We start from the raw sequence: 13,636 nt of genomic DNA on the forward strand, positions 1-13,636 counted from the left end.
GGTTTACTTGAATTCTCTTGGTCTAGACCTTGGACTCCTTGGGAATGTGTATTGCCTAGGAGCACATATTAAGCTGTTAATAAATACTGAACACAAGGAATCAGGCAAAGGTTAAGTGATCTAATACCTAGATTCTTATCTTCCTTGATTAGAAGAGTCAGGAAAGACTTCTGGATTACCACTTTTTCTGCAAAGGGATAATTAATTTTGAATCCGTTCGAACTCAAGTTATTGAGCTTTTACTGCAAAGTCTTCTTGGAGTCCTATATCTCCAGTAAATAAAAATTGTACTGTTTATCAAAAAAATAGGGCTTCGATAGACAAGGTTACAAGCTAAAATTTTTGAAATGAGAATTTGCTTCAAATAATGTGAAACATGTATTGTTGCCAAATTGATGATATTCAGCAGTTTATAACATAAACTAAAGCCCTGATTCAGTTTGTAAGTTGATATTTGCTGTGACACCAGGTTCAAGGAGTGAATTCTCATGTCCTCTGGAGGACTTAAACAATGAAAGTCAAATTCTCCTTACAATATATCTTCATATGAGACACACCTTTGAAAACAATATAGTTTAGTTGGCTTCAGATATGTTCTTTTTAAAATATTTTTCATCTATATGAAGTTAGAGAAAGTAAAAAATAAGGTTGGTTTAATGAAAAAAATTCGGTAGAACCTGAAATTAGCATGTACATAATTCAAAATGCCTTATCATGGACAATACTCTTGTGTCCTGTCATAGGTTTAGTTTAAGTGATTTAAAAATGTAGGTGTCACTGTATTATTTTATACATAAATATCAAATAGAAGTGGTTGAAGTACAGGATTGGACTCCAAGAAGAAGTCTGGATTTTCAGTGCAAATACTTCCACAGACTCTGTGATCCACAAATGGAATGAGGTATAGACTCCACAGGTAAAGATAATGGCAAGAATAGAGAGTGTTTCTTACACACTCATGGAGAATCTGTTCACTCTCCTAATTCACAATGTCCTTTTCTTTAGGACAGTACTTTAACTCCTTGATGCAGAAAAGAATTAAGAGTATTATACACACATTTTTCATTTTCAGAATAAATTTTCAAATGTTAACCAACTAAACTAAATATGTATAGATTATTTTTACAGGTATTTCACATTTGCGAGTTAAAAAAATGAATCTTGAGAAAGAGCAAAGCTGGAGGCATTATGATTCCAGCTTTTGAAATATACTACAAACCTGTAGTAATCAAAAGAGTATGGTACCAGCACAAAAACAGACACATAGACCAATGGAACAGCATAGAAAGCCCAAAAATAAACCTACCCTTGTAAGGTCAATTAATCTTTGACAAAGATGGCAAGAATGTCAATGGGAAAAAGTCGCTTCAACAAATGGTACTGAGGAAAATAGCTACATGCAAAATAATGAAACTGGACCACTTTCTTTCATCATACACAAAAATAAACTCAAAATAGATTAAGAATCTACATGTGATACCTGAAAGCATAAAACTCCTGGAAGTTTTTTATGTTGGCTTTAGAAACTTTTTCTAGATATATCTCCTCAGGCAAAGGAAATAAAAGCAAAAATAAACTGTTGTGACTATATCAAAATAAAAGGTTTTTGCATAGTAACAAAATGATAAAGCAACTTACTGAATGGGAGAAGATAATTTGCAAATGGTATATCTGATAAGGGGATAATATCCAAAATATATAAAGAACTTATACAACTCAACACAAAAAACCCACAAATAATCTGATTAAAAAATGGGCAGAACACTCAGACATTTTCCTAAGGAAGACATACAGATGACCAACAGACACATGAAAAAAATGCTCCACATCAATAATAATCAGGGAAATGTAAATCAAAACCACAATGAGATATCACCTAACACTTGTCAGAATGGCTGGAATCAAAGAGACAAGAAATAACAGGTGTTAGCGAGGATGTAGAGAAAAAGTAACCTTGATGCACTGTTGGTGGGAAGAAAAATTTGTACAGCCACAAATTTCCAAAATTTGTACTGTGGAAAACAGTATGGAGTTTCCTCAAAAAATTAAAAATAGAATTAACATATGATCCAGTCATTCCACTACTGGGTATTTACCTGAAGAAAATGAAAACACTATTTTTTAAGTTTACTTATTTATTTTGAGAGACAGAGAGAGAGGCAGAGACAGAGGGAGAAAGCAAGAATCCCAAACAGGCTCCACACTGTCAGCACAGAGCCCCATGTGGGGCCCAAACTCACGAACAATGTGTTCGTGACCTGAGCCAAACAATGAGATCATGACCTGAGCCAAAAACAAGAGTAAGACTCAACTAAATGAGCCACCCAGGTGCCTTAAAACACTAATTTGATAAGATATATGCACCCCTATATTTACTTCATCAGTATTTAAAATAACTAAGATGTGAAAGCACTTGAAGTGTGCATCAACAGATAAATGGGTAAAGAAGATGGGGTATTTACATACACATGCACACACACACACACACACACACATACACACACACACACACACCGGAGTGTTTCTCAACCAAAGAAAAGAATGAGATCTTGCCATTTACAAAGACATGGATGCACCTAGAGAATATAACGCTAAGTAAAATAAGTCAAAGACATATACCATATTATTTCATTCATATGTATAATTTAAGAAACAAAACAAAGGAACAAACAGAAAAAAGAGACAAAAAAAAACAGGCTCTTAAATACAGAGTACAATCTGGTGGTTGCTGGAGGGGAAGTGGGTGGGAAGATGGGTGAAATAGGTGAAGGGGATTAAGAGTACACTTACCATGATGAGCACTAAGTAATATATAAATTGTTAAATCATTATAATGTACACCTGAAACTAATATAACACTATATGCTAATTATACTTACATTTTAAAAAATAGGGAAGAGTAAACTATAAAAAAATAAGAAGTAAAACAAACAACTATAATAAACTGAGTAGAGTTGATCAGTATAATCAAAGAATAAGCAAACTTTACTATAGGTAAAGAGCTTCTTTATCAATGGTTTAACCCATGTTTCTCAGTCTTTTGAAAAAAACCATTGGCCTACTTGACTAGGAAGACTTTATAGAGATTCACTTTCTACAGTTTGCACTGAGTTTAAACTCATATGATTTCTTTACCAATATAACAGTATATAATTAGATATGCTTCTCAAGTTGCATAGCACCCTCCCTCTACTTCTTTGAAAATCACATGTCAGCTTTTGCAATACACAGAAATTTACCCACCACTTAGCCAATCACCAGACTTCAAAAGATATGCTTTAGATGAGAAATACTTTGATGAGGTCAGCTTCTACCCAGAGTCATGTTGCAGTCCTGGTCAAATGGTTTATTAAGGGAGGGGCTGCATGGAGTGACTGACACTCAGGAAGGAACTCATGATATATAAGTCCACTTACTCAAACGGAACAGAACATAAATGCAAAATTGGGAAAGCACCTGTTGTTCAATTTTAGTTTCATCTTTTCCTTGAACTTCAAGAATTTTACTTTGTCTCTCTGCATGCATACATAAAAATATTGTCTCCATATAAACCTTCACTTCTAAATATCACAAAACTATCTATTGTTATGTTTTTAAAAATAAAGTATTAAAAAGCCTTCATGATATGTACTTGAATTTAGTTACATGACATTAAGCATTAGACAGCTAACAATCTTGATTAAATATTTGAAATTTGAAAAGATGAATATTCTAGCCTTTTTTACCCATGGGGGTTTTTAATTTGGTTATCTGTTTACTGTTTCATTAGGTGAGCCATGTAATCAGAGACCCGTAGTAGCTATAGAAATTACTAAGTTTAATGATTCAGGAATTCCCCTGAAGTGAAAATAATAACTAAACTGAATAATCTAAATTGATTAGTTTTACTTGTATCCTAACAGCTCTTGAGACCATAATATTAAACCTATCACTTCAGTATTTTCCATACACTCATTTCATGTATATCCCAGGATCCAAAAGCAATTCTGCAAATGCAGTTTAGCATTTCATTTTTTAAAAAAGTGCTTTTGGCTTTGTCCTTTTAGAGACTTTTATCTTTTATAATGTAAAATCATTAGGTCAGGGCCATCTCTCTGATTCCTGAATTATACACTGAAGCACTGTACACATTGTACAGATGTCTGTCAATGAGTCCATTCTGGCCATCTTATGAAGAATTAAGCTGTTAGGCATTATGAAGGATATAAATGGGTGAGGCAGAAAATCTGTCCTTGGGGAGCATACACTCTGTGATTTTTGAGAAGATAACATATCAAATAATTAGTTTTGAAAAATATGTCGCCGGTTGGGGTGATTAAAATATAAAATATAATTTATATATTCAAAAGAATATTGTCATTCAAAGGCCATTTTGGCAAAATATCCATTAAGTCTGTTGATACTGCCTCAGTATGATAATTTTAGAATGCTGTCATTTGGATTTGCTTCTTAGTGAGTTACAAAGCCACATAAGAATACCTGTTTCTTGGGGCGCCTGGGTGGCGTAGTCGGTTAAGCGTCCCACTTCAGCCAGGTCACGATCTCTCGGTCCGGGAGTTCGAGCCCCGTGTCGGGCTCTGGGCTGATGGCTCAGAGCCTGGAGCCTGTTTCCGATTCTGTGTCTCCTTCTCTCTCTGCCCCTCCCCCGTTCGTGCTCTGTCTCTCTCTGTCCCAAGAATAAATAAACGTTGAAAAAAAAAAAAAGAATACCTGTTTCTTACTAGCACTTTTTTTAAAACATGAAGATACTATTGGCCAGTTTGATTGACCTAACTTTTGATTAACTTAACTGTATTAAAATTACATTTCTCAGCCTGAAAATGTTAAAATTATACATATATGCTCAAGCATCTGAGAGCAATTCCAATAAAGCCATTACCAATATAGAGTTATCTTAATATAAATGTATGATTTTTAAGATAGAAATTTTGAAGGAAGGTATACTAATGTGTTCTAGTATATCTGTTTAATATGTATTTATAATATTTACATTAAATGTGTGTATATATTTATATAATATGCCTATACTTGTATGATAAAGTACAATACTATAGGATTTAATAGGAAGGGGATCTGGATAACAGAAGGAAGGGACAGGACATTGCTTATAGAGAAGAAGAAAAAAGAAAAAAAAGAAAATAGTGGAAAGAACTAAATGACATATCCAACCACAGAGAGGAGACCAGTGAACTCTTCAAAAGATGATTGGAAATTGATGGTAACATATTTGATACAGAAGGTAAAAGGAGTGGGAAAAAAAATCAAACAACTGAAAGTTTTCTAGCTTGGGCTATTATGCCCATAACAGAATGAGAAGTATTGACTCCAAAATAAAGATAGTGATTTTGTATTTAGAAACATTGAATAACATAATTTGAAAACTACAAAAGACTTTAATTATTACCAAGTTAGAGCACGTACGCTCTCTCTCTCTCTGTTTCCCTTTCCCTTTATTAGAAAACAGATAAAGAAGTTATTCAACCAAAATCTGAAGACAGCCAAGAGAGACAGAAGTCAACACTTGATATTTCCTCTTTGGAATAGGAGTATACCTTTCAGAAGAGAGTAAATATTCTAGTAGTGGGAGTGGTGATTTGAGATCAAATAAAAAGCTGGATGGGAGAAGTTTGCCTGTATTCATATGTGAAGGTAGAAACTCAGAATGTAGGACTTTCATAGGGTAGGAGATTGAATAACTAGGCAGAGCAGAAGCCCAGAACACTGCTACATCTACTAGAAAAGAAGGTGGAAGCCATGAAGTCAGATAAGGAAATTTATTATCTTAAAGTAAGAAAAAAAGGTTAAAAATTAAAATGTATATACATTTATTTTATAATACTAAAAAATGAAAACACTAAAGCAATAATAACTCTATAATATTAAGGAAACGTAATTTATAATTTTAAAACTGGAAAAATCTCTGGGCCCAGATTGTTTGACTGGTGAATTCTATCAAATTTTTAAAAAGTAATTAGCACCAATTCTACACAATCTGTTTCAGGAAACAGAAGAGAAGGGAACACTTCTCAACTCAACTTATGATGCTAGGATTACCCTAACATCAAAACCAGACAAACAGTACAAAAAAAGAAAACTATAGATTCATGTCCCTTATGAATGGAGGTAAAAGTTCTTAAATTATTAACAAATAGAATCCAGCAACATATGGTATCTAATATTAATTTAAATTATTTAAATTAATATTAATATTAACATTTAAATTTAAATAAATTAAATTACTAAATTAATATTTAAATCAATTTAAATTAACATTAATTTATTATTTATTTATTATTAATAAATTATTAATTATTTAAATATCAATAATTTAATATTAAATAATTTGTAATAAGAATTATTCAATGTAAACAAGAGGGGTTTATTCCAGGTATGTAAGACTGGTTCAATATTTTTTTTAATTTTTTTTAACGTTTTTATTTATTTTTGAGACAGAGAGAGACAGAGCATGAAGGGGGGAGGGGCAGAGAGAGAAGGAGACACAGAATCGGAAGCAGGCTCCAGGCCCTGAGCCATCAGCCCAGAGCCCGACGCGGGGCTTGAACTCACCGACCGTGAGATGTGACCTGAGCTGAAGTAGGACGCTTAACTGACTGCGCCACCCAGGCGCCCCAAGACTGGTTCAATATTTAAGAATCAGCCAGTGTAATTTATCATATAAACAGGCTAAAGAAGAAAAGTCATATGATCATATCAATTAATGCAGTAAAAGCATTTGACAAAATTCACCACATATTCATGACAAAATTCTCAGTAAAAAAACAAAGAAAAGCAAAGCATAGAGGAGAATTTCTTCATCTTGATAAAGAATATCTATTAAAAAAATAAAACCCTACAGATAAATTATACTTAATGGTGTGATGGGATGCTTTCCCTCTAAAAGCAGGAAGAAGGTAAGATGTTCATATTACCACACTCATTCAAAATAATAATGGAAGGTCTGGTCAGTGCAATAAGGCAAGAAAATTAAATAAAGAACATACAAATCACAAAAAAAAAAAGAAACAAAACTATTCTTGTTTGCAGATGACATGATTATCTACATAGGAAACCCCAAAGAAGGTACAAAAAGCTTCTAAATTGTGGTTGTAAGCTTTAAAATTCATATAGGTATATAAAGAACCCAGAATACTTGAAACAATCTTGAAAAACACAGTGTTGCAGGACTCACAATTTCCATTTAAAAACTTATAAAGTAGGGGCACCTGGGTGGCTCAGTCAGTTAAGCATCCGACTTAGGTCATGAGTCGGGAGTTTGAGCCCCAAGTTCAGCTCTGTGCTGACAGAGCCTGGAGCCTGCTTCAGATTCTGTGTCTCCCTCTCTGCCCCTTTCATACTTATGCTCTGTCTCTCTCTAAAATAAAATAAAGCAAAACAAAAATTTAAAAAACTTATTATAAAGCTAAAACAATCAAGCCAGTGTGGTACTAACATAAATACACAAATATAGTCAACAGAATAGAATTTAGAGTCAAGAAATAAACCTTTACGTTTATAGCCAATTGATTTTCAACAAGAGTGTCAATATAATTGAATGGGAAAAGAATAGTCTTTTCAACAGTGGTGTTGGAACAATTGAATTACATATACCAAAGATTGAATTTGGACCCCTACCTTACCCCTACCTCATCATATACAAAAATGAACTCAAAATTGATCATAGTCCTAAATGTAGGAGATCAAGCTATGAACTATCTGTGGAAAGCATAGGAATAAATCTTTGTAACCTTGGATTAAGCAATGGTTTCATAGATATTATACCAATTTACAATGACAAAAAGTAGATATATTGGAATTCATCAAAAGTAAAACATTTGTGATTCAAAGGATATTATCAAGTAATTGAAAAGATAACCCACAGAATGGGAGAAAATATTTGTAAATTATATATCTGGTAAGGAACTGGTATTCAGTATACATAAAGAATCCTCACGTTTCACCAATGAAATGTTAATCATCCAACTAAAACTGAGAAAGATGTTTGAATAGACATCTCTCCAAAGAAGGTACTATATAACTGGCCAAGAAACAAATTAAGTTTCTTAATATCATTAGTTTTTACGGAAAAGCAAATAAAAGCCACAATGAGATACCACTTCACACTCACTAGGAAGACTGCAATAAAAAGGATGGACCATAACAATTATTGACAAATATCTGGAGAAATTGCAACCCCCATACATCATTTGTGGGAATGGAAAATGGTGGAGCCACTTTAGAAAATAATTTGGCAGTTCTTCAAAAAGTGAAACAAAGTTACTGTAGAACCAGCACTTTCACTTCTATGTATATCTCCAAGAGAATTAAAAACACATGCCTACACAAAAATTTGTACACAAATGTTCATAGTAACATTATTTATGATAGCCAAATGTGGAAATAACCCAAATGTCCACCAATTAATGAGTGGATAAACAAAATGTAATATATCCATACACTGGAATAGTATTTGGCTATGAAAATGAAGTGCTAATACAAGCTACGATGTGGATTAATCATGAAATATTATGCTAAGTCAAAACAGTCACACACAAAAAGCCTCAAATTGTATATATATATTTTTTAATTTTAAACGTCCAGAATAGGCAAATCTATAAGATGGAGAGTAGATTAGCAGTTGCTAGAGGCTGTAGGAAAGAAAAGATGTGAAGGGACTGCTAATTGAGGTGGGCTTTCATTTTGGGGTGATGAAATGTTCTAGAATTGAAGAATTGTATTTAATGTACAACTGTATAAATATACTAAAAATCATTGAATTGGACAATTTAAAAGGGTGAAATTTATGACATGTGAATTATATATCTCGGTAAAAGTTTCATTAAAACAATAATAAACTTAGTCATAGCCTTTAAAGATTGTCAAATTAAAAATGTTTATGTAAAATCATACATTAATTAGAAGACTAACATGAGCTGCCTGTGATATACACCCTTCTCCACAACTAATCTTTGCACATTGGAGAAAAAGCATGGGCTGTTGAATTAGATAAGTGAAAGCTTTATACAAAGAGACATTAAGGAATACCAAGGTCTATTTATATTTATCAAACAATTGCTGATTTCAGTTTCAAAAACCTTATAGTAAAATAAGCACATCATAAATTTGCAATACCTCATAATATAATAAGATTTCCAATTTTCAAATTAACAGTAAACTTATTATAAAACATCCTGAACAATGTGAATATCCTATCTTTGTAAAATCAGTGGGAATCTGGTAAGTCAATACATACATACTTTCATTATATCAAATTTTCATTTAAGAACTTTGAATATCTTTTTGACAAGGACAGACTCAGAGAGTTATGAAAGTTTTTTAACATATAAACAATGTACAGATGTTAGGAAAAATACATACGTCTTCTCCAAATTAGATAAATCAGTCTTGCTTCATGAAGGAGACTTGCGCTGTAGTGATTGTATTTCTCATGTTGATAATCGTATTGATAGTTTATAATAACGAGAACAAGCCTTCTGTGTTGTTCTTGATCTTTGCTTTTATTGTTGTTAATTTGTTTTATTGTACATTATGTGGAAATGAAGAGGAAGGAAGGGACTAGAATAATTGAGTTGGTCAATACTTTGTTTTGTTGCCACAGGCTTCCTATTTTGGATGTCAAGAGAGATCCCTCTGCCTCCATCTTTATTGGCCTCATCTATGTAACTAGGTCCACATTTTGTTTATTCTTTTTAATGTTGAAATCCTTCCTGGGTAGCAAGACCTGCTCCTCACATCTTGATTAACTCTCACAAAGTTGTTGTTCTGGGAGGGTGGACCTTTTTAGGAACTGGTCTCTTGCCCACCACTCCCAGTGAATTATCCATCTGCTAATTGCTTCCATCTGCTATTTGACCCCTGATAAACATGAATGAATCTTGAAAACATTACGCTGAGTGGAATAAGCCTGTTTCACAAGACCAAATAGTATGATTTTGTTTATATGAAATGTCTTTAATAGGCAAACCTATAGAACAGGAAGTAGATGAGTACTTGCTTAGGTCTGCGGGGATGAGGATACAAGAGAGTGGTGGCTACAAGATAAGGAGTTTCTTTTCTGAGATAATGAAAATGTTCTACAATCGACTATGGGGATGATTTTACATGCCTGTGAATATACAAAAAGCCATTAAATAATATACTTTAAATGTGGTGTGTGAATTTTCTATGTGAATTACATCTCAATAAGGCAGTAGTTAAAAAAGAACAAGCAAAACTGAAAAAAATATTGATCTCTGTTGGAAACAAGTCTAAATTTACAACATTGCTGAGTAACATTCCTGGTAGCTCCTTGCATCTTTGTTCTCCTTCCATGCCCACCCCACCACACATGCACACACACACACACACACACACACACAACCTGAGCTACTTCAGTTTCTCTATTCTTCCTTATTCTCTATTCTTCCTTATTCTTCCAGTTTCCTCCCTTTCCTTCTGATCCACTGTTTCACGGGTCCTAGTATACCTGGTAGTTGAGTTTTCCAAGTATTCCTTGGTTTGAGATGTTGTCCACACTCTTCCCAGTGTTCTCTATAAATTGAATAATGTCTAGTCACATTTAAGGCTGTCATAGCTGAGACTATTTTACTTCATGATAAAAGTAGTATGTTTATTGGACCTTAACAGGCTTAATCCATCCAGTTTTGGAGAAAGGTTTATACTACAGTAGCACAAGACAAGATATGGGAAGGCCTTTGCAGTTTTTAAGAAAATAAAGTAACTTTGCTCCAGCAGGGTTTGGGTGAGTTGGACACTAGAAAAGCAAGAAGGGACAAAAGTGTTGGGGAAGACTTGTATCCCATGCTGAGAAATGTGGGAAGGGGATAACCATTAGGCAGTGGGGAATCTCTGAGTGTTTGATAATGGTCAAATACTAGAAGATTTTTTTGTATCTGTATTATTTCAGTGCTTTTTGATACTTTCTAAATCTATTCTCAATTTGTAGCATATGGTCACACAAAACTAATTTTCTTCCCTTGAAATGATCATTTCATGTTTTAAAACCATCATTAATTTAATTTTATACAACTCTAATGGTTATCATGAGTCACATTCGTTATCATCATTATTATTATGTAATTTTGGGGTTAAATATTAACTAGGCTTTTAAATTTCTAGCTAAATATTTTATCGCAGACCCTTTGATTTCATGCTAGTTGTTTTGTATCCATGACTGAACAACCTGAATGTTTCCAAATTTTTGGCACAAAGGCTGCATAATTTAGAGATAAAGAGCTTATTTAAAAATTAAAAAAAAAAGACAATCTATAAACATAAAATTGCTAAATGAAACTAATACAAAACTCTTAGGGATCACAGTGATCAAATAGTGAGATTGATTAATTTGCAAATCATAGCATATAAGCAAGGTAACTTTTAGTCATGGGCTCTCTGTCATATTTCTCCTGACACAATTTTAATAAGATTCAGACAGGATCCAGAGAATCAGTTTTGATCCCTGCCACTCTATTTTCCCTTCAGCCCATTTAGATAATTATTAACTTAGCTATGCTAATTATCATCACTCTATTTATGAGCAGTCTTTAGAACGTTCTCAGATGCAAGTGATTTCTACTTCTCCTTAAGTCCTAGATGTTTGCATTGTCACTCACTTTTTCTTCCTACTTAGTGTCTAGTACACATCATATGTATACCTTATATCCTTAATTATTGATAAGTATTATTGATACTTCAAGCCCTAATCATATTTTTCTCCATCCCCCCATTGTGCTTAGCAGAGCATCAGCAAAGAGTAGGCACTCAAGTGTCTTTGAACAAATGAATGATATATTTTTCTCATTATCTTCTTTTAAGCTTCTCTCTCATAGCAATTCCTCCGTTCAGCTGTGCACTGAGATCCCTTTAGAAATTATTAGCATCCATTATATCTCAATGTAAATTATCAAATATCTATTTTGAAAAGGCACTCTATTAAGAGGCTAAGAGATGGACAGATAGAAAAGACCCTCAAGGAGACTATATATTGATGATATATATGTTGGTAATAGTAGATTATATATAATCTTTCAAAAACCAAAGATGATGAAATTAGAGATTGCCACAGATATGTTTTACACATATTTGTTAGTAATTTTTAAAAATTGAACTAAAAGAAATTTTCAAAGAATGACTGGAGCCCATCTATTTCAGATAAGCAATGTGGATTTGTCTGTTTTTATAAAAAGAATGTGTCTTTTTTGTGCTATTTTGACTTTTTTTGAAAGAGAACTTTTTGTAACTTTTATGTACAGAAAATTCAACAGCTTATGCTTAGCCCAATTTTGTGGCCAGTTCTTTAGCCTTTTCCAACTTGGCAATGTGAGCCACTGCCTGTGGACCTGGGATATTGCGTCCCCAGTGACAGCATATCTCATCATATCTGTCATTGTAATTGGTCCTGATAGCTTCCACCTGCTTAGCCAGAACTACAGCTCTTTTGTCTTCCGAGTTAACCTGTGTGAAGGTGACAGTAGTGCAGGTCTTCCTGTGGACCAGATGTCCTAGCTTGGCCTCCTTTCCCTTGATAATGCAGTAGGGAACCCCCGTCTTATGACACAGGGCACACAGGAAGACAACCACCTCAGTGGGAGCCACATCATGTGCAATCACCGCCAGCTGAGCCTTCTTGTTTTCCACCAAGACGGTGACAGTATTAACCCCAGCTCGAAGGACAGGTGACCTCTTAGAGGGGACATCACCTTTGCTGGCAGCTTTCTACTCAGCCTGGAGCAACAATCTTTGCTTCTTATTTGTCTCTGGTCTGTATCTGTGGGCCAGCTTAAGCAGTTGAGTGGCTGCTTGGTGGTCCCGGGCCTGCGTGAACTGGTTAATTATGGGAGGCACTTTTAGACATTTATAGAGAATATCCCTTTGCCACTGCAGCCTGATTGGTGACAAAGTGGATGAGGTCCCTTTTGGGCTGGATATCCTGTCTAATACCAAAATTCTTGGGCCTTTTCTCAAATAGGGGATTGACCACCTTCTTGGCCTCCTGCTTCCTCATGTCAGCAGGAACAGGGTTGCCCATCTTGTTCTTAACCTTCTTTCCTTTCAGCATCTTGGATGACTGGAGCTGTGCTTTGATTTTTAAAAATTTTTCTTACTTGACTATAGTTAACATGCAGTGTTACACTAGTTTCAGGTGTATTACAACTTGGCGATTTGACAAATTCATACACCGTGCTATGTTCACCACAAGTATAGCTACCATCTGTCCCATTACATTGCTATTACAATATCAATGACTGTATTCCTTATGCTCTGCTTTTTATTCCTGTGACTTGCTCATTCTATAACCAGAAGCCTATATCTCCCTTTCCCCTCTACCCATTTTGCCCCCACCCACCCACCCACCCCACACTCCTCCCCTCTGGCCACCATCAGTTTGTTCTCTGCATTTATAGTTCTGATTTTGTTTGTTTATTCTTTTTTTTTTTAGATTCCATTTGTGAGTGGAATCATATGGTATTTGTGCCACTTTCAACTGATACCATTAACAGATGGGTTCCTTTAACTTAGGGTCACAGATCAAACTTACTCATCTTGTCTTTCTCTAATCAAAATTATGGTTTGGTTGACAATTTAAGAAACTATTTTTTAAAGTTGTTTAAAGGTTGGT

At 34.2% G+C, this 13,636-nt stretch overlaps 1 pseudogene; it reads right to left on the reverse strand.

The window, feature by feature from the left end:
* Positions 1-11,981: 11,981 nt before the first annotated feature.
* LOC122488966 lies at positions 11,982-13,359 on the reverse strand (annotated as a pseudogene).
* Positions 13,360-13,636: the final 277 nt, after the last annotated feature.

Source organism: Prionailurus bengalensis, chromosome B2 (genome assembly GCF_016509475.1).
Source record: "Prionailurus bengalensis isolate Pbe53 chromosome B2, Fcat_Pben_1.1_paternal_pri, whole genome shotgun sequence".
Taxonomy (NCBI): domain Eukaryota; kingdom Metazoa; phylum Chordata; class Mammalia; order Carnivora; family Felidae; genus Prionailurus; species Prionailurus bengalensis.